Source organism: Petaurus breviceps, unplaced genomic scaffold (assembly GCF_028583685.1).
Source record: "Petaurus breviceps papuanus isolate PSGF00001 unplaced genomic scaffold, PetGlider_PUasm1.0 688, whole genome shotgun sequence".
In the NCBI taxonomy this organism is placed as follows: Eukaryota; Metazoa; Chordata; class Mammalia; order Diprotodontia; family Petauridae; genus Petaurus; species Petaurus breviceps.
In genome coordinates, this window is record NW_027186457.1 from 9042888 (window position 1) to 9065162 (window position 22275).

Genomic DNA, 22275 nt, shown 5'->3' on the forward strand with positions numbered 1-22275 from the left:
GGATCATTTTAGTTATGGATGCTCCTATGTTCTAGAGTATTCTGTTCATTTAAAGGAGCCTGGGTGTTAATGACCTTGGGCATTTCTAGGCTGTGCTTTTATTTTAGCAAGATTTTGATTTTATACACAACAAAGGTTCTTCTTGCTTTCCAAGTGTGCCTTTAATGCACGTTTCCTGGCGCTGATACTTAATGGCTTTGGGAATACTCGTAGGTCACTCACTCAATCTATCTGAGCCTCCATTCTCTCACATATAAAGTGAGGAAAATTATACTTCCACTCTGTCCTTCATGGGTTTGTTGTGAGAAGATGGAGTACATTGCAAATCTCAAAATGCTACATAAAATCTGAGCTGTTGTTATTTTAGAACCCTTGATTTTCTGCAGAGATGAAGCCAGGGACCTATTTTGTTGGCAGTTGAAAATAAGGAAATAGCACAAATTGTTGAGGGGGATCTCACTCCTACTAGGCAGGCACTATTCTGCCTAATAATGGAACAGGCAGACATCAGGAAAGTAGAAAAGATACAGACAAATTGATCCCCAAAGCAGAGGGGGGCAGGGAAATTCAGCTATGCCACGTTCTCCTTCCCTACTCCTCTCTTCCCCTATACCTCCCCACAATCCTCTGTAGGGTTACTGGAATGAATTGATCCCTCTGAACTATCAGAACTAGCCCATACCCCAGATTATACCTCGCAAAATGCCTGTAGACAGATTTTCCCAGGGACTCCTTAGGAGTCCAGAATTTCCAAGCATAGGTAAAGGTGGGAGATCCCTACTTCTATCCCTCATGCTTTCCATAAGATCAGCCCACAGCCTTTTCTTGGACATCTGTCTGTCTGATATCCTTTGTGCCATTTTTCCTGTGAATTTCCTCATTGGTCATATACCATCCTTTATTTAATCCCCTCATGTACCTCTTCATTGGCTTATAGGGGATCTGAATTGTTTCTTTGGAGACCAGTGATCTATGACTTGTAGCCTGTATTAAAAATTAAAAACTGTCTTCTTTAGAGTGTCCTTAAGTGACTTCCCATCTTTCCTCCAAACTCATCTGGACCCATTACTGTCAGTGGGCTATATGGAGGAAGCCTGAGTAGATGACTCATTTGAGAGAGAGAGAGAGAGTGCTGGATTTTTTTGTAGACTCTATCCTCAGTTTCACAAGGGAAAAGAATAAGCATCAATGTGGCATTACTGTGTGCCAGTCACTGTGCTAAATACTTTTTTACAAATATCTCATTTGATCCTCACAAGAACCCTGCAAGGTAGATGCTAGTATTGTCCCCATTTCATAGTTGAGGAAACTGAGGCAAATAGAGGTGAAATTAATTGCCCTAGGATCTCACAGCTAATAAGGGTCTGAGGGCAGATTTGAGCTCAGTCCTTCCTGACTCTATCTACTGTATACTCACTCTGTGTAGGCAAAAAAATAGCCCTTTCCTTCAAGGAACTCACATTCTAAAGATAACATGTAAATTACTAGTTATTTACATGTGAGCTCTTCTTATTTTATATATAAATATGTGTGTGTGTACAGCATATTGTATATTGTATATATCTTATGTAGATCTAAGATCTATGCAGAGTGAATGAAAATAATCTGAAAGGGAAAGGCTTTAGCATCTGGGGAGAACCAGAAAGGCTTCCTGTAAAAGTTAGGACTTGAACTGGGTCTTGAAGGAGCCAGGGAAGCCATGAGACAGAAGGGAAGGGGCAGAGCATCCCAGGAATGGAGGATGGCCAGTACAAAGGAATGGAGGTAGTAAATGGAGGGGCAGAGTTCAAGGAACTATAAGAAGGCCCGTGTGGCTGAATCCTAGAGGGAAGTAACAGATTAGAAAGCAGAAAAAGCAGGAAGGTGCCAGGTTATGAAGAGTATTTTCTTAAATTAAGTTTTATTTTATCTTCAGTTCTAAATTCTCCTACCTCTCCCATCCATTGAGAAAACAAGAAAAACAAAATCTGTTTTATATGAGTATGGTCAAGCAAAACAAATGTCCACATTAGCCACAGCCAAAATTAAAAAACAACTTCACTTTGTCCTCTTCGGTCCATTACCTCTCCCTCTGGAGGGAGATAACATTATGAAGATCTTTAAATGACAAATAACAGACTTTATGTTTGATCTTGCAGGTACTGTGGAGTCACCACAGGTCACAGAGCAGGGGGATGTCATGGTGAGACCAGCCATTTAGACCAAGTCACCTTGACTGCTAAGTGAAGGATGGGTTAGAGTGGGGACAGACCTGAACCAGGGACACCAGTTAGAAGGCTACTCCTATAGTAGTTAAGGTGATGGAACCCTGAGCTAGAATTGTGGCTATATGAGTGGGGGGACAGGCAGTATATCTAAGTGATACTGTAAAGGCAGGAAAAAAAGAGATTTGCCAGTGAATTGGATACATCGGGGCGAGGGACGGTCAAGTACGACATCGAAGTTGAAAGCCTTTGTTGTTCAGAGAGTGATGGTGTCTTTTTGGTCATGTAGAAGTTTGGAAGAGAGAATGGTTTTGGGGCAAAAGATAATGAGTTCTGGATATGTTGAGTTTGAGATGTCTGTGGGACATCCCCAAGTGAGATAACCAAGAGACAATTGGAGATATGTGACTAACTGTAGTTTCTCAGAGAATGTTAGATCAATTAATCGATAAACACTTATCAGGTATATAGATGTTTATTAGATAGACATATATCGATATTTTTGTTGTATGTTTATATATTACATGTAGACATACATATAGGTTTTATATGTATTAGATATATAGATCTTAGAATAATGTACATAGAAAATAATGGAAGCCACGAGAGCTGATGAGGTCACCTGATGAGATAAAATAGGAACACACAGGAGGAGGGGGGCGGAGGCTTGGGCAGCACACGTGGAGAGCAGGTGTGACATAGAGGAGCGGCCACCTTGGGGTATTTGAGGGGGTCTTAGCATATACATTGAAGTCTCCTAGTATGAGGCCAGGAGATGGAGAGGAGAACCAAGCACTGAGCTCATTGGGGAAGGAGAATGTCTTGGAGGTCTGTAAATAATAGTCCAGGATCTGAATTGGGGGATAAATTTGGGATAGCACGAATCTCAAAGGAGGAAAAATTGCTTAGTGAAGGTGGATAAAGAAAGGTTTGGAAGTGGCAATGGGGAGCAAAAAGCATTCCAACTCGCCTATTATGAACATTGAGTCAGGGCATGAAAGAAAGAGGAGCCAGTTCTGAAAAAAGAGTAACAAGGGAACCAGTGTCATCAGGAGGATGCTCTGTCTCAGAGAGGGCCAGAAGACCTAAGAGGAAAAAAGAAGGAGGTGTAAGATGAAAGGGAGTTAATGGAGTTAGCCTTCCAGAGGGCACAGAGGAAAGGAGACCAAGCAAGTCCAGAGTGTGACATTGAGTGTGGAGGTAGAGGTGGAGAGGGGTGGTGCGTGGGCATGGAGGGGGGAGATGGGAGGGAGAGAGGAAGAGAAAAAGGGAGGAAGGGAGGGAGAAAGAGAGGGGGAAGGGGAGAGAGGGAGAGAGAGGGAAGGAGAGAGGGAGAGAGAGAGAATGAGTTCAAAGATCACTGGGACAGGGTGAATAGAAAAGGATGGAAGTTATGTTAACTAACCATTTAGTAGCAAGCCCAGGCTTAGTGTGGGTGGTGAGGGAGATGTTTCTTGAGGGAGGCATGTAATCCTAGGTTCTTCCTTGAGGTTCAGCCTACTGGCAAATGGAGATACTGTCCTACGAGACCCAAGAAGGTTGCCAACAATAATGTTATATTTGATTGTGGACATGGATTTGAAATATTCAAGTATACAGTCTTTAAATCATCTTCCCAAGTCCAAAGGTCACTGGGGCCATGATTAAACAAACTTAGAACTTTCAAAGATTTTAGCTCTGTTGGAAACTCCAAACCTTTCCATTTTGAAATGAGTACATAGTCCTTGTGGATCTTACATTGAACCTTTGGCCTGGTTTACTGGATACCAGAATGAATGTGATATTTTTTACCATATCTGTGAGTTGTTGAATGGCCCTAGGGTCTGTTAGGTGGGTGGGAAATTTCAATCCAAGAACTAAATTCATGTCTGCTGCTTCTGGTTAGAGATTAACCCCTAAGATTCCCTTTTTAAAAGTAATTTTGTAGTAGATTGAGTACTTTCTTTTCAGTTGGGAGCCTTTAAAAGGTGGAATAAATTCAATTTTCTTGTGGTTTTTCATGTGCTTACCTCTGGGTGCTGGCGCCCCAATCTCGGCAGACAGCCAATGAATGCACTTTTTCATCCAATTGTAAATTTTACTCAGCACTACATGTAACTGTTTGAGTCAACAGCTGGGACTCAGTCTTGTCAGCCTTCCATGCACTGTGCTCTCCCTAAAGTCCCTGGCAGTTCTGAGAGTTGTTTGCTGTCAACCTTTGGTCTTAAATTAGGTTTGAAGTTGGCTGAGCCATTTGGTCACTATTGAGCCAGGTGGGAGGACAAGTCAGTTGAGAAACACATAATTCTTTGATGGAAGGTGAGCTACCTGCCAAATGCACGTTTGAGTATTTGTGGCCCAGCTTCAAAGATTAACAGAACTTTTCTATCCAACTTGTGTTATTTGCAGTATGCAACTTGACTGACGGTGCTTTGTGGGCAGCTGAGCAGTTTTAGAGTTTGGGGATTTTTTTCTCTTGAAAGTATGATGAAAGAATTTATTACTTTTGTGGTAGAAAAGTCAGTTAGCATCGAGAGAGTCCTGGGTTCTAGTCCCAGCTCTGTGCTTTCCATGTCACTTGAAGTAAGTTACATCACCCAGAAAGAGCTGAACCCCGTTTGCCCTGCCATACAATGCAAGGTTACCATACAGCTCAGTGGCAACTTTATTTTTTTTATTTTTAACAGTTAACAAAATATTCCTCTTTATAAAAATTAATTTAGTTTTAACATTCATTTAAAAAATTTTTTTGAGTTCTAAATTCTCTCTCTCCCTCTAATCCCTCCTTCACCCATTGAGAATGCAAGCAATATGATACCCATTGTATATGTGAAGTCATGTAAAAGCATATTTCCATACTAGCCATTTGGGGGGGTAGAGAAAAATAAAGAAAATGAAAAAAGTATGCTTCAATCTGCATTCAGAATTCTTGGTCTAGACAAGAGATGAGGGCCTAAACCTGGAAGGTACCACGTGAATAGAGAGAAAGCAGCAGATGCTATGAGAACTGGACTGAATTCTCACTGGTCCTAGGACCATGCAATCAATCATACAACCGCAGAGCTGAAAGAGGACCTTTCAGGTCATGTAGTCCATTCCTTTGCTTGAAGCAGTAGTCCCACCCAGAGCATCCTTGGACATGTAGTTTGACTAAGATTTCTGGTGACTAGGAATTCACTGCTACTCAACCTCAGGACAGTTTCAGGGATGGTGTCTCTTTTGATCCAGCTGGTCTTAGGTCTGCCATTTGGAAGCCAACTGTCATGTCCCCTTTAAATCATCTCTTCTCCAATGGTAGAGTTAGAGTGTTCGATTTTGAATGGGAAGCCTAGACTCAAACCCTAGCCCTGACCTTTGCTACCTGTGTAGCCCTAGGAAAGAAATTTCATCTCCCTGACCCTTGGTTTCCTCATAGGTTACAAGGAGTCAAATATCTATATCCTTTGGATGTTGTTTGTAAAGTGAGTGTAATCCTTAAAGTGCTCTTTGAACAGGAAGAAGAAAGCCAGATGAGTTGTCTGCAGGAAATGGAAAAGCTCCTTTAATGACCCCAAACTTCTCCTAGAAACAAAGGCTCATCTTTTCAGCACCAGCGCTAAAGTAGTATTAGATGGCAGTTAGTCACGAAACATGGAAAGCTCTAAGGAATTATGTAAACCACCAAAGTGGCATGAGGCACATGGTGGTTGTGAGCAGTGTGTACCATGTAGGAAATGAGGAACTTTGAAGAATTGGGGAAAAGCACATCATCTGGGAAGCATCTGAATGAAAAAGATGGGTTGTTCCTGTGGTTAGATCAGGGAGTAACCGGTGTACAACCAGAGGGTTCCAGTGGTGTCCTTCTGAGGTCAAGAGAAAAAGACCCTTAGCATGCTGAGTGGACTCCCCATGGCAGACTCAGGGGAGGAGAGCCTGAAGAAGGATCATGCCGATAGGCCCCATACATGAAGATGTGCAGTGCTGGTGGACTCAAATATTGGGACATTTGGGTTGTTATTCAGTCATGTCCAATTCTTTGTGGCCCCATTTGAGGTTTTCTTGGCAGAGATACTGGAGAGATACATTTCTTTCTCCAGCTCATTTTACAGATGAGGAAACTGAGGCAAGCAGGTTAAGTGACTTGCCTATGGCCACACAGCTAGTGAGTGTCTGAGGCCAGATTTGAACGCAGGAAGGTGAGTTTTCCTGATTCCAAGCCCCACCCTCTGTCCACTGTGCCACTTAGTGCCCATAATAGAAATGTTACCACCCAGATAGGACATGAACCCATAATCCCCTTGTTCTGGAGATTGATGCCTTAGGCCACTGGGTCACCACTCAGCTTCCTGATACTTGAATATAGTGCCATCTATAGTGAGTTGGGATTTAACTAATCCTCATGTGGTTTAGGTTTGAATTCCCTTAAAATATAGACACCAGTGAGAATTGTATAGCAATGGTTCTCAAAGCCTGGTCCAGGGACCACTGACAGTGCCCAAGACCCTTTTAACCCTTTCAAGAGTCCCCACAATGAAAACTCTTTTCATAATAATACTGAGATGTTTTAATTTCTAATATGGTAAATATGATCCACATAAACAAAAACTTCGGAAAAAGGGTACTTAATAATTTATAAGAGATCCTGAGGCCAAAAGGTTTGAGAACCACTGTGTTCTACAATCCCAGGCAGCTGGGTGGCACAGTGCATAAAGTGCCAGACCTAGACTCAGGAAGACCTGAATTTAGTTCTGGCCTCAGGCACCCATTATCTGTGTCACCCTGGGCAAGTCACCTAACCCTGTTTGCCTCAGTTTCCTCATCTGTAAAATGAACCATAGAAGGAAATGGCAAGCCACCCCAGTGTCTTTGCCAAGAAAATCCCAAATAGAGTCATAGTCAGACACGACTGAAACCAGTCAACAACAAAATGGCTTATAATATTGTAGGTGTCATTCCAAACACTGTTATTCTGTTAATGCAACCTGAGATCACGTTATCTTTTTTGTTGAATTATATTGAGCTGATAGTCTACAACCAGTCCCTCAAATTTTCTTTACGTGAGCTATTGTCCACTTTTGTATCCCATATTCTGTACCCATGCATTTGACCTTTTGAATTCAAGTTGACTTTACATTTTATTGATTACTGAAATTTCATCTTATTTCATGCAGTGGAAAGAACCCTGGAATTAGACCCAAATTCTAACGCTGAACTCCTTGATTCTCAGTCATTTTCTGCTACTCTCAATGTAGATCATGATGCCATAGATTTAGAGCAGAATGTGACCCTTGAGGGCATTTGGTCCATTCCCCTCATTTTACAGACAAGGAAGCTGAAGTCTAGAGAGGTTAAGTCACTTGCCCAAGATTACACAGTAATAAATGTCAGGGCCGCATCCAAACCCAAATCCTCTGACTCCAGATCTTTCTCTTTCTCACGCTCTCATACCTTGCTACAGCTTTATGAGATCATGAAGATAAAACGTCTTTGCCTACAAACCTGCCTTCTACCACTACTTGCCAGACTGAGGGGAAATTCTCTCCAGCTATAGACATTTTATCTAAAAGAGGGAGGAAGAATCGTGAAAAGATCCATGAGGGTTGTTTCTACTGAGCCAGATCAAACCTCTCCCCATACTCTCCTTAATAGATGATTCTTTATGACAAAACACTTTTCACTCACCCTTCAGAGGACACACACACAATGTCCATCATTCAAATCCTACTTATAGCCCCCCTCCTAAGCTTTCCAGAGCTTAGGGCTCAGCTGCTACTGCTTTCAGGATCTCAGGGTCACAGTAGGAGTCAGGGAAAGGGACATTTCATTCTTTATAATTTGGCAAGCTGGTTCATGAAGGTTATTGAAGTCCCCTTCCAGGTAGAAGGCTATTTTGTAATAGTCCCTGTTTAATCTTCTGGTGAGAGAGGTGAATGAAAACAAACCAGGATGAATCTTCTATCTCATTTTTCTACTTTGGTATTGTTGGCAGCAGATGACCCACCTGGCCTCTTGGTGTTTATCCTTGAGGGCAGGAACTGTATCTTCTCTATGTAGGGTACACTCCTTGGTAAAGTATCTGGGACAGTGTGGGCTCTTAGCCCATGCCAGTGATCTTTGATAACAGTGTTTGCCATTAAAAAAAAAAATGTCCAAGGATAGGTTTTCCTAAGACTCAGATAGAGTAACCTTGTGGTCTGTCTTCTTGTTTCCTTTCTCTTTCTTTTTTCTTCTGTTTTTCAAAATGACATGAGGAATGTGAGAGCGGTGCTTTTAGTCAAGAGTGCCCTCTATTTCTCTGTTCTTTAGCCTTTGCTAAAGCAATGTTTGTCATTCTGGTCACTGCCCTGCTGTGTCCTCTTGTTCTATAGGAGAGTCATAGAATCTTAGGATATCAGAGTCAGAGGGGAGCAGAGAAATCATCCAGCCATCTCATTTTTCATGGAAGTAAACTGAGGCCCAGAAAGGTGAAGAAATAATTGTCTTTTTTTGCTTTTTTGGAGGGGGGAAGGCAGGGCAATTAGGGTTAAGTGACTTGTCCAAGGTCACACTGAAGAAATAATTTTTATTGATTATGCTCGGTAGCAAGGCCAGTGGAAGAACCCGGATCTCTTAACTTCCATCTCCCCTCTATAGCATGAAAGATATTTGACCTCCCAACTTAGATTCTTTCCTTTTTTTTTTTGCTTTTTTTTTTTGCATGTTAACATAGTCTTGGCCTAATAACTACCTTCTTTCTTCCCTTGTAAACATTAAGATGAAGTATATTTTTTGCTTTGATTTTCAGCCTTCCTGCCCTCTCTGTGTCCAGAATAGCTGGCTGGAATTCATGAGAATGCTATGTCTTCAGATGTTTATAATCTGAAAGAATCCCTTATGGTTTTTATAATAAAACTCATTGAATGTCGGTATTTTTTATGTTGGAAAGGCACACCAAGTTCACAATACAGCAATTACAATATAATGCATTATGTATAATTTGTACCATGCCCAGGAGCAATTTGTGAACTCTGAAATACTGTCCTGGCACTCCAGCATAATTAGCAGGATCAAACGTCGTTAGGAGAAGAATTGTAGTATATGTCATTAGAGGCAAGTAACAGGAAGGAGGCTTAAGTTTTGATAGAGGCAGGTTGACCCATATGGTGCGTGAAGGGCTTGGTTCATCAGACCCGGGCATCAGTCAGATACCTAGATGCCTTCATCAATCGTCTGGGGGCAAACAACCTTTTAGGTCTGACTGGCCTTGCTTTATCAGCGGGAATAACCCCCTTGTTGGGAGGTTGGAGTTTTGTCTTTGAAATTTAACAGCACTGCATTTATAAGGCTTCCTTCTAATAGTACCATCATAAATATGAAAGTTTCCTTTTTTTCTCCTCCTGAAGCTGAATAATGTAATTTTGTAGGGGAGGGATTGCTGCATCAAATGAAAGGCAGTTTCTGTGTATGTGTGATTTTTTTTTTACTCATTTCTTTTTTTTACATGGTATTTAAAGCTGCAAATGACTCATGAAAATGTATCCTTTTTAGAACAGTCATTGGTTCTCAGCCTTTGCTGAAGATTCACCCCCCCCCCCCCATTTTTTTTTTATACCAGGATAAATGCATGAAAATAACATCTTGGCTTCTTTGTATTTCCGGCTTTATATACTGCCTTTCTAATCCAAGTAATAAACCTCTCTATGTTATTATAATTTAAACGACAACTGATGGTTCTGCCCTTTTCCAAGCTCATCCTCTCTTTCCATATATCTATATATGGATATAGAAATATATATCTACATAAACACATATACACACATAGATATACTTATATTCATATGTGGAGAGACAGGCATAGACATAGATATCTCAGTATATCTATGTAGACGTAGATATAGAGAGAATGTAGATATATGGATTTATCTAGAAATATATGTCTGTGTCTAGATATAGATGCATAAACATAGATATACAGAGATGTATCCTTATACTTCTGTGTGTGTATATATATAGATATATATCTATATAGATATAGATAGGTAAGGGTTAGCCGAGTAGTACAGTGGATAGAACACTCAACTTGGAATCAGAAAAACTCGTTTTCATGAGTTCAAATTCAGCCTCAGACACTTACTAGTTATGTGACTCTGGGCAAGTCACTTAACCCAGTTTGCCTCAGTTTCCTAATTTGTAAAATAAGCTGGAGAAGGAAATGGTGAACCACTCCAGTGTCTTTGCCAAGAAAACCCCAAATGGGATAATGGAAATGACTGGGCAACAAAAATACCCACCACTTAGTGCCATACTTAGTACACAGGAGGCCCGTAATCATTGTTGATTGACTGATTAAGGCACACACAGACATACGCAGGTAGCCCTCCACATCTGAGTCCCAAATATTCACTGATCCCCCACACTGTTTCCCCCAGTGGTGTCCCTGTTTTTTTTTTTTCTGAGTTCCATGCATGGGGTGAAGATTTAGAGAGTGGAAGTGGGAAACTGTAGACTGGTGGAAGGTGCTGTGTCCCTCTGTCATTCCAGTACGTTCAGGAGGACAATAGGCAGGGAACACCAGAAGATAAAAATACTGCTTCTGCCCTGCCCTGTCTGTATGTGGGCCCCATCTGAGCCTGCCTTGTATTCTAAGAGGAGATTTTAACCCTCTTTCAAAATGCAGATAGAATACTTATTGGTCATTCACTATCAATCAGTAACTATTTCTGAACTTTATGCCTGGCAGTGTGCTAAGCTCTAGGCAAAAGACAGCCCCTGCCCCCAAGGAGCCCACAGGTAGTGCCGGTTGCCTTTGTCAGAGCAAGTCAGAGGTCAGCATCAATGACCCAGAAGGTTTGACTTCAGATTGGTGGGGATGAGTGGAATAGAGAAAGGAGGGGGAGACCACTCTCTCCCAATCCCTGCCCATACCCAAAACTCTGTGTGTGTGTGTAGATGGAGAAAGAAAGAGATGGATAGATAGACATAAATATAGGCATTTTTGTTTACTTCCAAGGCCTTAGGATAGAAACAGTTCTCATCAACAGTTGGAGTTCTTAGGAAGCACAGCTCTCTGTCATAGAACGTAAGCTACTTCCTTAGAATGTCAGCTTTTCTGATAGACTATAAGCTCCTTGAGGACAGGAACTGGTTTTTTCATTTTGGGGGTTTGTTTGTTGTTTTTGGTTGATGGATTTTTTCCCGTCCCCACCCCAAACTGTGTACAGTGTCTCCCACTTCCTAGGAGACTTAAGAAATGCTTTTTGGTTGATCAAAGAAAGCCTTATCAGCTTACTCAGGATTCTGAGTGTTTTTCCTTATTTTCATTGACCATAATTCCTTACACCATTTTGTCTTTTCAGCATGCACATAGATTGGTTATTTTTTAGAAATAAGGTTTTTCTCTTTTGATTTCAAAACAGAGTGGTGTAGTCAGAGGACCTGGGATAAAATCCTAGTTCTTCCACTTGGTACCTGTTGTGTTCAGTCATTTCTTGGTCATGTCCAACTCTCCATGACCCCATTTGGGGTTTTCTTGGCAAAGCTACTGGAGTTGTATGTCATTTCCTTCTCCAGTACGTTTTATAGATGAGGAGGAAACGGAGGCAAACAGGGTCAAATGACTTGGCCAGAATCACACAGTTAGTATCTGAGACCAGATTTGAACTCAGGTCTTCCTCCCTCCAGGTTGGCACTCTATCCACTGTGCCACCTGGCTTCTCTCTGTTACCTGCTGTGTAAAGTGATGTGGTCAGCCTGGTCCAGCAAGTGATTTTTAAAGTCCTTCCCAGCCCTTATGTCCCGGGCTTGCATGAATCGGTCACTTGAGGTAGTAAGGGCTGGCTGGACTTTCTTTTCTCTTTAATCATCTTGGAACAAAGTTGCCTACATGTTCTCTCTCCTATTAGGTCAAACTTTGTTAGAAGAGGGTCTACTTTTTGCCTTTCTTTACATCCCCAGTGGCAAGCACAGAATGAGGGCTTAATACACACTTGTTAATTGACTAAGTGACTGAACTCTTCTCTTCCCCCAATCAGTGGGCCAATACTAGCAGAGTAAGAGACATGAGCTGGAAGAATTAAAATAAGACATTTGTAGGATCACAGAGAAAAAGCCAAGTCTGTGCTTGTAATTAATCAAATGAGCCAAGGCTGCATAGGAAACATGTTTTGGGCATAGCATTTTAAAGCCGTAAACTAGAGTAAACCTGCTTATTCAAGGCTAACTCGGGGAAATGAGGGCAGTGTGGGACGGCGGAAAACATACTTGACAGGTTCAGAATAATAAAAACAACAACTCACATTGACAAAACACTTTAGGGTTGGCGGATCATCTTCCCCACAGCTACCCCAGATGTAATTCAAGTCTACAAACATTTATCTAGTGTCTACAAAGCCCAGGACCTACCTGTGCTAGGAGGTGGGACGCCAAGACAAAAACACCAGACCCTGCCCGAACATCTCTCTTACAGACTCCAGGGGTTGCCTATTGGCTTCAGCATTGAGTATAACCAACCCCTCCACTGTTTAAAGCTCTTCTCCAGCTGGCTCCTGGATTCCCTTCTCTTACGTCCCTTCTCTCTCTAGACTCTACAATCTGTCTACACCAGTCTACTTGCTGTTCCTAATATATCCCATTTCCTACCTCCGTGCCTTTTCCCTGGCAGTCCCTCCCATCTAGAATGCTTTTCCTTCCTTTGTTTCTCTGGCTTCTTATGTTTCTCAAGTCAGATCCTACTTTCTCCAGGTCTTCCCCAGTCTCCCACCCCACCCCAGCTGCTGGTGTCTTCTGCTCTGGGAATCTTCCATCTACTTGGTATAAGTCTCATCTACCTAGTTATAGACATATCATCTCCCCTATATGACTGTGAGCCCCTTAAGGGCAAGGATGTTTTTGCTATTTTTGTATCCCCTGCACAATGTCTGGCACATATTGATTGATTGATTAATAACCCTCTGGGAACATACAGTTTACTAGAAAGATGTAATATGTTAAATAGTCAATCAAAAATGTATTAAGTTCTTTGCCACTATACTAGACACTGGGAATACAAAGGCAATCATGAAATACCTCTTTTTTTACGCAATCTGGGTTAAGTGACTTGGCCAGGGTCATGCAGTTAGTAAGTATCTGAGGCCAGATTTGAACTTAGGTCCTTCCTGATTCTAGGGCCAGAGTTCTATCCGCTAAGCCACCTAGCTGCCCCTCACCTCTTGCCCTATAAGAGCTTACATTTTCTTAGATAATGTGCCTACATATGAACAGACACAAATATGAGGGGGGGAGAGAAAGAATGAATATGTGTAAAATCAATAAACAAGTACTTACTGAGTGCCTGAGAATACAAATACAAAGAATGAAGCAATCCATACCCACAAGGAATTTATAGTCAAGCTTACAGATGAGCCCTTATAAGTTAAAATAAATAAATGTAAAGAGAATAAATAAAAATAAATACAAGGTAGTGAGGAAGAGAGTGTGCTAGCAGTCGAGGGACTCTAGAAAGGATTCATAAGAAGATGGTGCTGGAGCTGTGTCTTAAAGGAAGAAGGGGACTTTGGGAGGTGGAATTGAGGAAGAATTCCATTCCAAGTAGGGAGACGGCCAGTGGAAAGGCTTGTGATATGTGAGAGTGACAAGAAGACCAGTTTGGTTGAATTGAAGCATCTAGAAAGAGGAGTGATGCCCATTGAGGCTGGAAAGGTGGGTTGGAACCCTGACGCAAAGGACTTTAGATGCTAATTAGATGAGTTTCTGTATTGTCTGGTAGGCAAGAAGGAGCCGCCAAAGTTAGTGGAGTTAAGGGAGTGGCACAGGTGGAACTCTACCTAAGGAAAGTCCCTGGCAGTACACAATGATTTGAAGGAGGGAGGTGCTGCTGTGCTCTTGGAGATGGACAATGAGGTCTTGAACTAAGGTCATAGCTGTGCAAATAGAGCAGAACCAGATTCGAGGGAGGAATGTGGGGTAGTTATGGTGGCCTAGAAGTGGCAAGTTGTGGCAGCTGATGGGGCGAAGGAGAGCGAAGAATCAAGCTGAATGGGGAGGTTGCAAACCTAGGAGACGAGAAGAGGATGGTGCTTTCGGCAGAAATGGCTCTTTGGAAGAGAACATTTTGGAGGAAACATCGCTATGTGGACACAGTTTGAAGAGCATCTGGAGGGATCGGGAGAGTAGAAAGTCATGCTGAAGCTGAGTCTTGATGGGTCCCAATAATTCTAAAAGGAGTAAGTGAGGAGGGAGTGCACCAGGCAAGGGGGAAGGACAATGCAATGGTGTAAAGACGCGTGAGGGTCCTGGGGAAGGAACAGTAGTAAGGCCAGTTTCACTGGAAGGGAAGTGATGAGGAAAGAGGAGTGATATAAAATAAGACTGGTAAAGTAGACAGATAAGTATAAAATAGATTTAAAATAATAAAGAATAATTTCAAGAAAGAGAGAGAATATTGATGACTGAGGAAATCAGGAAAGGGTTCATGGAGGAGATGGCACCTCAGTGGAGAGAAATTATATATTTCTTTCTTTTTTTTTTTTTTTTAAGCAATCGGGGTTAAGTAACTTGCTCAAGGTTACACGGCCAGGTGTTTCTGGGTGGGTGCTAAGTGTCTGAGCCCGGGATTCAATCTCCAGGTCTTCTCAACACTGGAGCCGGTGCTCTTACTCGCTGTGCTACCTGGCCGCCCCAGAAATTATATATTTCAAGAGGTAAAGAGTACATTTTAGACCTGGGGGGTCACATGGTGAAAAGCCCCACAGGCAGGAGATGATGTCATATTTGAGAAGACATTATGATTAGAATGGAGAGAACGTGAAGGTGAATAGTATGAAACAAGACTGGAAATCTAGGTGCCAGGCCTAAAGGCTTCTTCCCGGAGGTAGTAGGGAGTCACTGAAAAGTTTTGAGTTGGGGGAAGGGGAGGATAGCATGGTAAGAGCTATTTTAGGAGTTCCAGACTATCTGGAATCTAGTCCTGCCTTTGCGTAATCACCTTGGACAAATCACTTTACTTTTTTTTAATTATTTTTTTTTTCATTTAATGAAAATCCAACTTCCTCCTCCACTTCCCATTGAAAAAGAAAGAAAAATGAAATTCTTTTAACAAATATTTATGGTCAAGCAAAACAAATTCCTGCATTCACCATGTCCAAAAAATAGTAAGGAAGAGAAAAAAACAAACAAAAAAGGAAGCAGAAAAGGTGGGCATAAAATAGGGTAGATTTCATCTTCTGCAAACTCTCTTGTTCAGTTTATCTCTTTGAACTTCCTTTTGTAAAATTGGGGAGGAGGGAATAGATTGTACTATCTCTAAGGGCCCTTTTCTTCTTTCTGTGACTCTAACCTCTATTTCACGGTAGCACCTATGTAGCATTTTAAAAGTCCACTTTTATATTCCCTTTCCATCTGCACTCTGAGCCATCACTTCTCTTGATTGGGAGGTGTGGGTACCATGCTTCATTATGAATCCTCTGAAATCATGGTTGGTCATTGTATTGATCCCTGTTTTTATGAATTGTTTCCCTTTTACGGTATCATTGAATTGTTCTCCTAGTTCTGCTCACCTTCCCCCCGTATTGGTTCATGCAAGTCTTCTTAGGTTTCCCTAAAATGATCCCTCCCCTTCATCGTTACTTTCAGTACAATGGGAGTCTGTCAAAGCCATATACTGTAATTTGTTCAGCCATTGCCCAATGGATGGGTACCCCTCAATTTTCCATTTTTTGCCATTACCAAAAGAGCTGGTATAAATATTTTTTAATCTATGTATCCTTTCCCTTTTTCTTTGGTCTCTTTGTAGGATAGACCTAGTAGTGGTAGTGCTATGTTGAAGGGTATGCATAGTTTAATGACCTTTTTTTGGAGGGGAGGGCAGGCATAGTTCCAAATTGCTTTCCAGAATGTCCAGACTAGTTCATAGTGTCACAAACAGTGCATTAATATCTATTTTCTCACAGCCCCTCCAGCTATTGTCATTTTTCTTTTTTTTGGTCAATTTTACAAATCTGATTGGTGTGAGCTGGAAATTTGCATTTCTCTTATTATTAGTGATTTGGAACATTTTTCGACATAACTATGGATAGCTTCGACTTCATCTTCTACAAATTCTCCTGTTTCCTTTATTTCTCTGAGCTTCTGTTTGTAAAATTGGGGAGGAAAGAATAGATTATATAATCTCTAGGGTCCCTTTATCTCTAACTTTCTGTGATTCTCCCCTCTACCTTATGATAGCACCTATATAGGATTTTAAAAGTCCACCCTTTAATAATGCAGGATCCTCATTACCAAACCCCAGCATGTACCCACATCTTTTCAGAGAAGCTGAATGTGCAGTGTACTCATCCTCCACTATTATCTAAATTGTCGGCTCTCCAAGGTAAACCGGATTCTACTTAGTGTGTCCCTAACACGTTCTTAAGTGTGAATTCAAAGAAAAATAAGATTTAGTGAGACGTTTCCTCTTCTAGATGTATGACACCTTTCTGTGTTGTTAGGCAGTGTGTGTTTTAGAATATGAACTTTAGCTGGGAGCTGAGCACCTTTCTCTGGATTTGATCCCTTAGAAGCATTATCTGGCTTGGTGCTGCTCAGGTCCCAGATCCTGAAGTTCTTTCTCGACCTGAACTGCTTTACCCCATGCATTCAAGCTCTGCCTCAGAGAGAACAACTGTGAAGGACTGGCCACGCTGTTCAAATGCCAAATTGCCTAGAAGACTATCTTATAGAGAACTCATATAAGGCAGGTGCACTCACATGGAGGTCAGAAGAAGTGATACAAGGACAGTCTCAGGGTCTCTCTAAAGAACTCTGGAAGCAGTTGTGTGACATGGGAGACACTGGCAAAGGGCCACCAAGCCTGGTGTGCTCGCATCAAGGAAGGCACTGTGCCCTGTGAACAAAGCAGAATTGCAGTAGCTCAAAAGAAATGTGAGATGCACAGATTTAGAGACATCTCCCCTCCAAATGTTCATATGGACTGTGTGTGCCTGACCTCTGGTACATCCTTCCAAGCTCACACTGATCACATTTGGAGACAATGTGCCCCAACCCCAACAGAGTGATGTCATTTCGGTCCTCTTCGAGCATGAAGGACAGCAACCACCCAGCAACTAGACCTGGCCCGTTAACAAGTAGTGAGATGGGAATCTCCTCCCTTGAAGTGGGGAGGAATATCCTTAAGCACAGAGGAAATCAGATATGGAGTTAAGAAGTACTCAGCACACATTACCCATCTCAATGCTCCCACCTTGTCCTGCCTCACTCTTACTCTCTTGGAGAGATAACTTCACCCTATTCTCATCTACCTTTTCTCCTCCTTACTTTTTTGCTTTAAAAATATTTTCTCCCAGCCTTCTTTTTCACTTCTTCTGTAATCTAACCTCACCCCAGATTTTACCACCAACAGTAATAATCATTGTTGTTATTACTATTATTACTATAATTATACTTATTATAGCTTGCATTTTTACATTTATATAGTGCCTTAAGGTTTTCAAAGAGCTTTACAAATATTATTTTATCTTCACAACAACACTGACACCTAGCTGCTATTGTTATCCATATTTTACATTTGAGGAAACTGAGGCAAAAATTGAGTGATTTGCCTAGGATCACACAGCTAGTACGTGTGTGGGTCTTTTTGACTCCAGGTCCAGTGTTCTTCCCACTGTGCCAAACCTCATTGAACATGACTCCTGGCCTCTTTCTCTGGGAGATAATTTTTTATCTTTCATTTAACTGATAATTACTTCTGTAGAAATTGAAGTTTGCATTGAGATGAGAGATAGCATTGCATGCCTAAAAAACACCAAGAAGGGACATTTTGACTAGACTTAGCAAAAAAAAAAAACAAACTTTTGGGGGGGAAGTTAGTTCCACTGGAACAGTGTTATAGGTGGGTAACTGAATAGTTACTGCCAGATTTCACAACTCTAAAATAGGATTTGTTTATAATGAACTAACAATGTTATTGCAAAAAGATTTTAGTTAAGGCACCCTTACGTGAGGGTATGCCTGTATGTTGCAGAGGTTTCAACATTTGTCTGTTGAATACTTTGGGTGATTATGGAAGAATTATGATGTCATCTGTTTTTCTATGGTTTCAGGGAGTTCAATCTCCACTTCATGCCTGCTGTGGTATTCTTGGGTTATTTGTTTGAAATTAAGCATGACTTTTTTCTCACAGAAATGGCATTGTACCTGGTAGCTCAATTCTCCATACTAGCCCTCAAAAAAAAAACCCCAAAGAAGCCCACTTAACTCATAAGGTACCCCAAGGATTGTTATCCTTATTGAACTTGACCCACCACATGTGAAAATATTTCTGTGGGAAATATGTACATTGTTCAGTTGGAGATGACAAGAATGCATTCACTCTCTCCTCTCCCCTACCCCTGCTTCCAAACAGAAAGCAAGATTTTACAAGTGTAGATTCTTAGGTCGTGGATCTAAGCCTGGGAGGGATGTGAGAGGCCATCTAGTCCAAACCTGTTCTTTTACAGACTCTCTTCCCTTCTGTCCCTTAGTGGCAACTACAGAGACAAGGCCTAGTGATTAAAGGGCGAAAGAGGGATTCTTCCATCTTACTGTGGTCCTGTCCCACTACATGCCAGGCCATGGCTGCCACCTCTCCCTTCCATCCTCCGTTCCTCTTCTTCCTCCTCCCTTACAGTTCTCATCCTTATAGCCCACCCTACCAAAGGATATGCTGAGGCTGCTTGCTGGGGGTGGTACGTGAAGGCTGTTCGTAAGCCACAAGTCATCAAAGCTCAAGGACAGCAGTAGTGCCACCAAGTATATACTCAGTCATATCCAAAGAGGAACACCTCCCTCCTGAGTTAGTGGCTGAGCTGTCCATGCCTTCTACCCAAGTCTCAGACATCTGGACTAAGTCCCAAATCACTACTCAGCAAATACAGGGACCTCTCAGATCTTCCTTTCAGCTTCCAAGTTTACAGATTCCGGAAGCCCACACGTGGTGGGTGATATGGGAACATCACTAATCTCTTGTGAGAGAATAAAAGGTAAAGTCACCAATGACATTCCGTGAAGCTCTCTGCCCCCCTGCCCCAGGTTCAACAAGCCCAAGGTAGGTGTTAGAAGTACAGAAATAGAACTCCCCTGTGGTGAGGTTCATTCTCGTGTTCCTTGACTGTCAGTTCACCCTCTAGGGCCATTTACAATCAGCTGGTGCCTGAGTCTGGCACAGCAGTGCATGTTTAGCCTTCTTTTCTTCCATTACTATTGTGCCGTATTGTTTTCAGATGATACTAGCCCAGGCCTTGCTGATTGGCTTACCCTCTGATAACCAGCAGTGACGTACTATAACTGCAGATTAAAGATTTACACTGGAACACTTTGTCTCTGTCCAGATCCACCTGCTTTCAGCTCTTAAGGAAGGCTTTGAACTAGGGTGTTTTTCCTTTGGGTACAAGAACATTAGGCATATTTCCTTAGGTCAGGGCTGTTTTGTGTAGTTACATACAGATAATAGTATCTCTAGAAGTGGGAACAAGCCATTCTTCCTTTATTTGAGACAACAAATCCACCCAACAGAAGAGGTTGAAATGATCATTATTCTGTTCCCTAAATAATCCCTCCAGTCCTACAACAGAACTGCAGATTCGGAAGGGACCTGGGTGACTCTCCAGCCCACGATGGACCTGAAAAAAGAAACCCCAATATAACTCACTGGCTGTGCCTTCTCAGGATTCCTTCTGAGGCAATTTCTGTTCTTTCTGACTTTTCTCACTGCCTGGCCCTGAGCAAGGTGGGAAAGCATTCTGGCATGGGAAGAGTGAGAGGTACATTGAAGGTACTGCAAGATGCACCATATTCCCCTCTTCTCTGAGGAGGTGCCTGTTTCTTAGGAGCAACGGTGAAGAGAATTTTCCAGGATGCTGCTAGAAATGGAAGGATGTCAACCTTGAGATATCTCCCTCCAAAGGGAAGAATGAGCTCATGACAGAACAGTACCAATGGGGAGTTCTACTGGGAGTTCCCAGCATGAGGCTGAGAGTGGACCTGCTCCTATCTCTGTTCATCCTGTTGACTACAGGAATGTTAAGAAGCGTCCTGTGCTCATTGCCTGAAGCTCCCATTTTATCTCCACGAGAAAAGGCTGGTGCCTTGGAGAGAAGATACATGATGGTCCAGGGTCATAGATGCCTTTCCCAGCCCAATAGTGTTCTCCCTAGAAGGAAGGCTTTAGTTCTTGTTCAAGCATGTGAATAGAAAGTCTAGAAACCTAGGTTCTGGTCCACTGGGTCTCTCTGTATGTACTAACTAGGTGACTTCCAGTCAGTTCATTAACCTCCCAGGTCTCAATGTCTTCTTGTAAAATAAGGCCAGTCAGGAAATTGCAGGTCCATAGTTAGCACTAGCTGTCTCCAAAACTGTAGAACACATTGCTTGCCCCCCTACACCTTCCCACCATTCACACTGTGGAGTAGATGATCTTTCAAAACCCCTAAAAGCTCTAAAATCTGATTCTATCTATACATGGTCCTACAATAGTGCGTTAATAATAAAGTAGGTGAGCTAAAATTATATCACTCGGTCCACAGTTTCAAAAACCATCGACAAGTCAACTTGACTATCCATTGATAACAGGAAATGATTACCAACTGGAAATTGTGTATTCTCTATTCTAGAAACCCAGTCAAAAGAGAGTTAAAACAAAATAGAGATGGCCAGATACAGTTAGCAGTTTCTGGGAAACCTCCTCTAGAAAAGAAAGACTAGAGCCTAGATGGCAAGACCAGTATTCAAGGTTTTGTGGTTTGTGAGGATATGATGAGACCAATCACCACCTGTCAGAGGAGGGATGTTGTTCAAGCCACTTGTAGCCCTACTAGCTCTGGACAGGCCCCAGGCCCCAGCCAGAAGGAACAGAGTCTTCCTGCAGGTCCCTAAGCACAGTGGAAGTAAGACAGCCAGAACCTGCCGAAGCTGGAACATCAAAGGCCGCTCTTTGGCAGCTCCTGAGCCTGGCCCCACCAGGACAGAAGCAGCCAATTCACTTAAGGTTTTCAGCCAAGTAATTAAGGGAAAAGAAAAAAAAAGGAAAAAAAAAACTTCCCCTGGCAGGAAATGTCAAGTTAATGCTGGAGGCATTGATAGATTTCCAGGATTCATTGCACTAACAGCTGTCCCCCAGAGCCCTACCTATGCAAATGAGCACAGGCCAAGACCTAGAGAAGAGCTGGTCTGTGCCTCTCAAAAAACCTTATTGATGGACCCCACCATAGAAGAATTGATATGGAATTAAGAGCAAGATCACATACCCAGATCCTGTCATTGGGAGAACTGGGAGAAAGATACAAGGAGGGAAGATTTTTGGAGAAGAATTGGCATAAAGAGAGTCTTTTGAGAATGCACAGAAACACTTTATAAAGGCTATGTATGGATTTTTAAAATTATTTCAAAAATTAATAATAATAATAAATCATTTATTAAAATCAGTAACCAATTAAGATTCAGTAAAGTTGCTATGGTGGCAGGGGTGGGGATAGTCTAGTCTTAGATTCCTAATTGGGATCTGGAATAGTGGAGAGCCTACAGATAATTCTAGAAAAAGTCTCCAGTAACCAGGTAGAGTGTATAATACAAGTATAAGTTCTAGGTCTAGCTCTGAATTCTGATTAGTTCTTTGGTTTGATTTGGTTTTAGTGGGGAAGGGGGGGCAAACTATGTATTTATGTATGTCAGTGAACTTTCTCTTTACCCTGCTGTAGAGGAAACCTGATGTGACATAGAAACTGCTAGATGCTGGCAAATAGGCCCTGGGTATCAGACCAGCTAGACAATAAACAACCTCATAATATCCAGTGCAGCAGCTTCCGTAGGGCCCATCTGCTGCAAAATAACCCGAATTCTGCTTACTGTGCGGAATGCTTTGTTGACTGGGATTTGTCCTAGTTTCTTTCAGCAGAATTCTCTGCGCGACTTTGCCTCCATCTGCTGGAAGCAGATGGTGAGAGGCACTGGAGTTCAGACTGTGTGTCGGTTGGGTGCCTACTATGTGCAGGTCATTTGGGGATAAAAAGACAGAGACAGAGACAGATGGAGAGAGAGGGAGGAAACAACAGTGAGGGAGCAAGAAGGAAAGGATGAATAGGGAGGGAGGGAGGAGGAGAGAGAGAGA

The 22275-nt window shown here is 42.1% G+C and overlaps 1 protein-coding gene and 1 long non-coding RNA gene across 7 annotated transcripts in view; one reads left to right on the plus strand and one right to left on the minus strand.

Annotated features, from left to right (window-relative positions):
- Positions 1 to 22275, plus strand: part of RHBDD1 (rhomboid domain containing 1) — a 220733-nt gene that overhangs the window by 142428 nt on the left and 56030 nt on the right. The gene's annotated exons all lie outside the window — the stretch shown is intronic.
- Positions 1 to 22275, minus strand: part of LOC138174350 (uncharacterized) — a 31981-nt gene that overhangs the window by 2254 nt on the left and 7452 nt on the right. For both annotated transcript variants that reach the window (XR_011171689.1, XR_011171688.1), the window contains exon 2: positions 16884 to 17019. This is a non-coding gene — a long non-coding RNA (uncharacterized lncRNA). The remainder of the gene's footprint in view (positions 1 to 16883; positions 17020 to 22275) is intronic.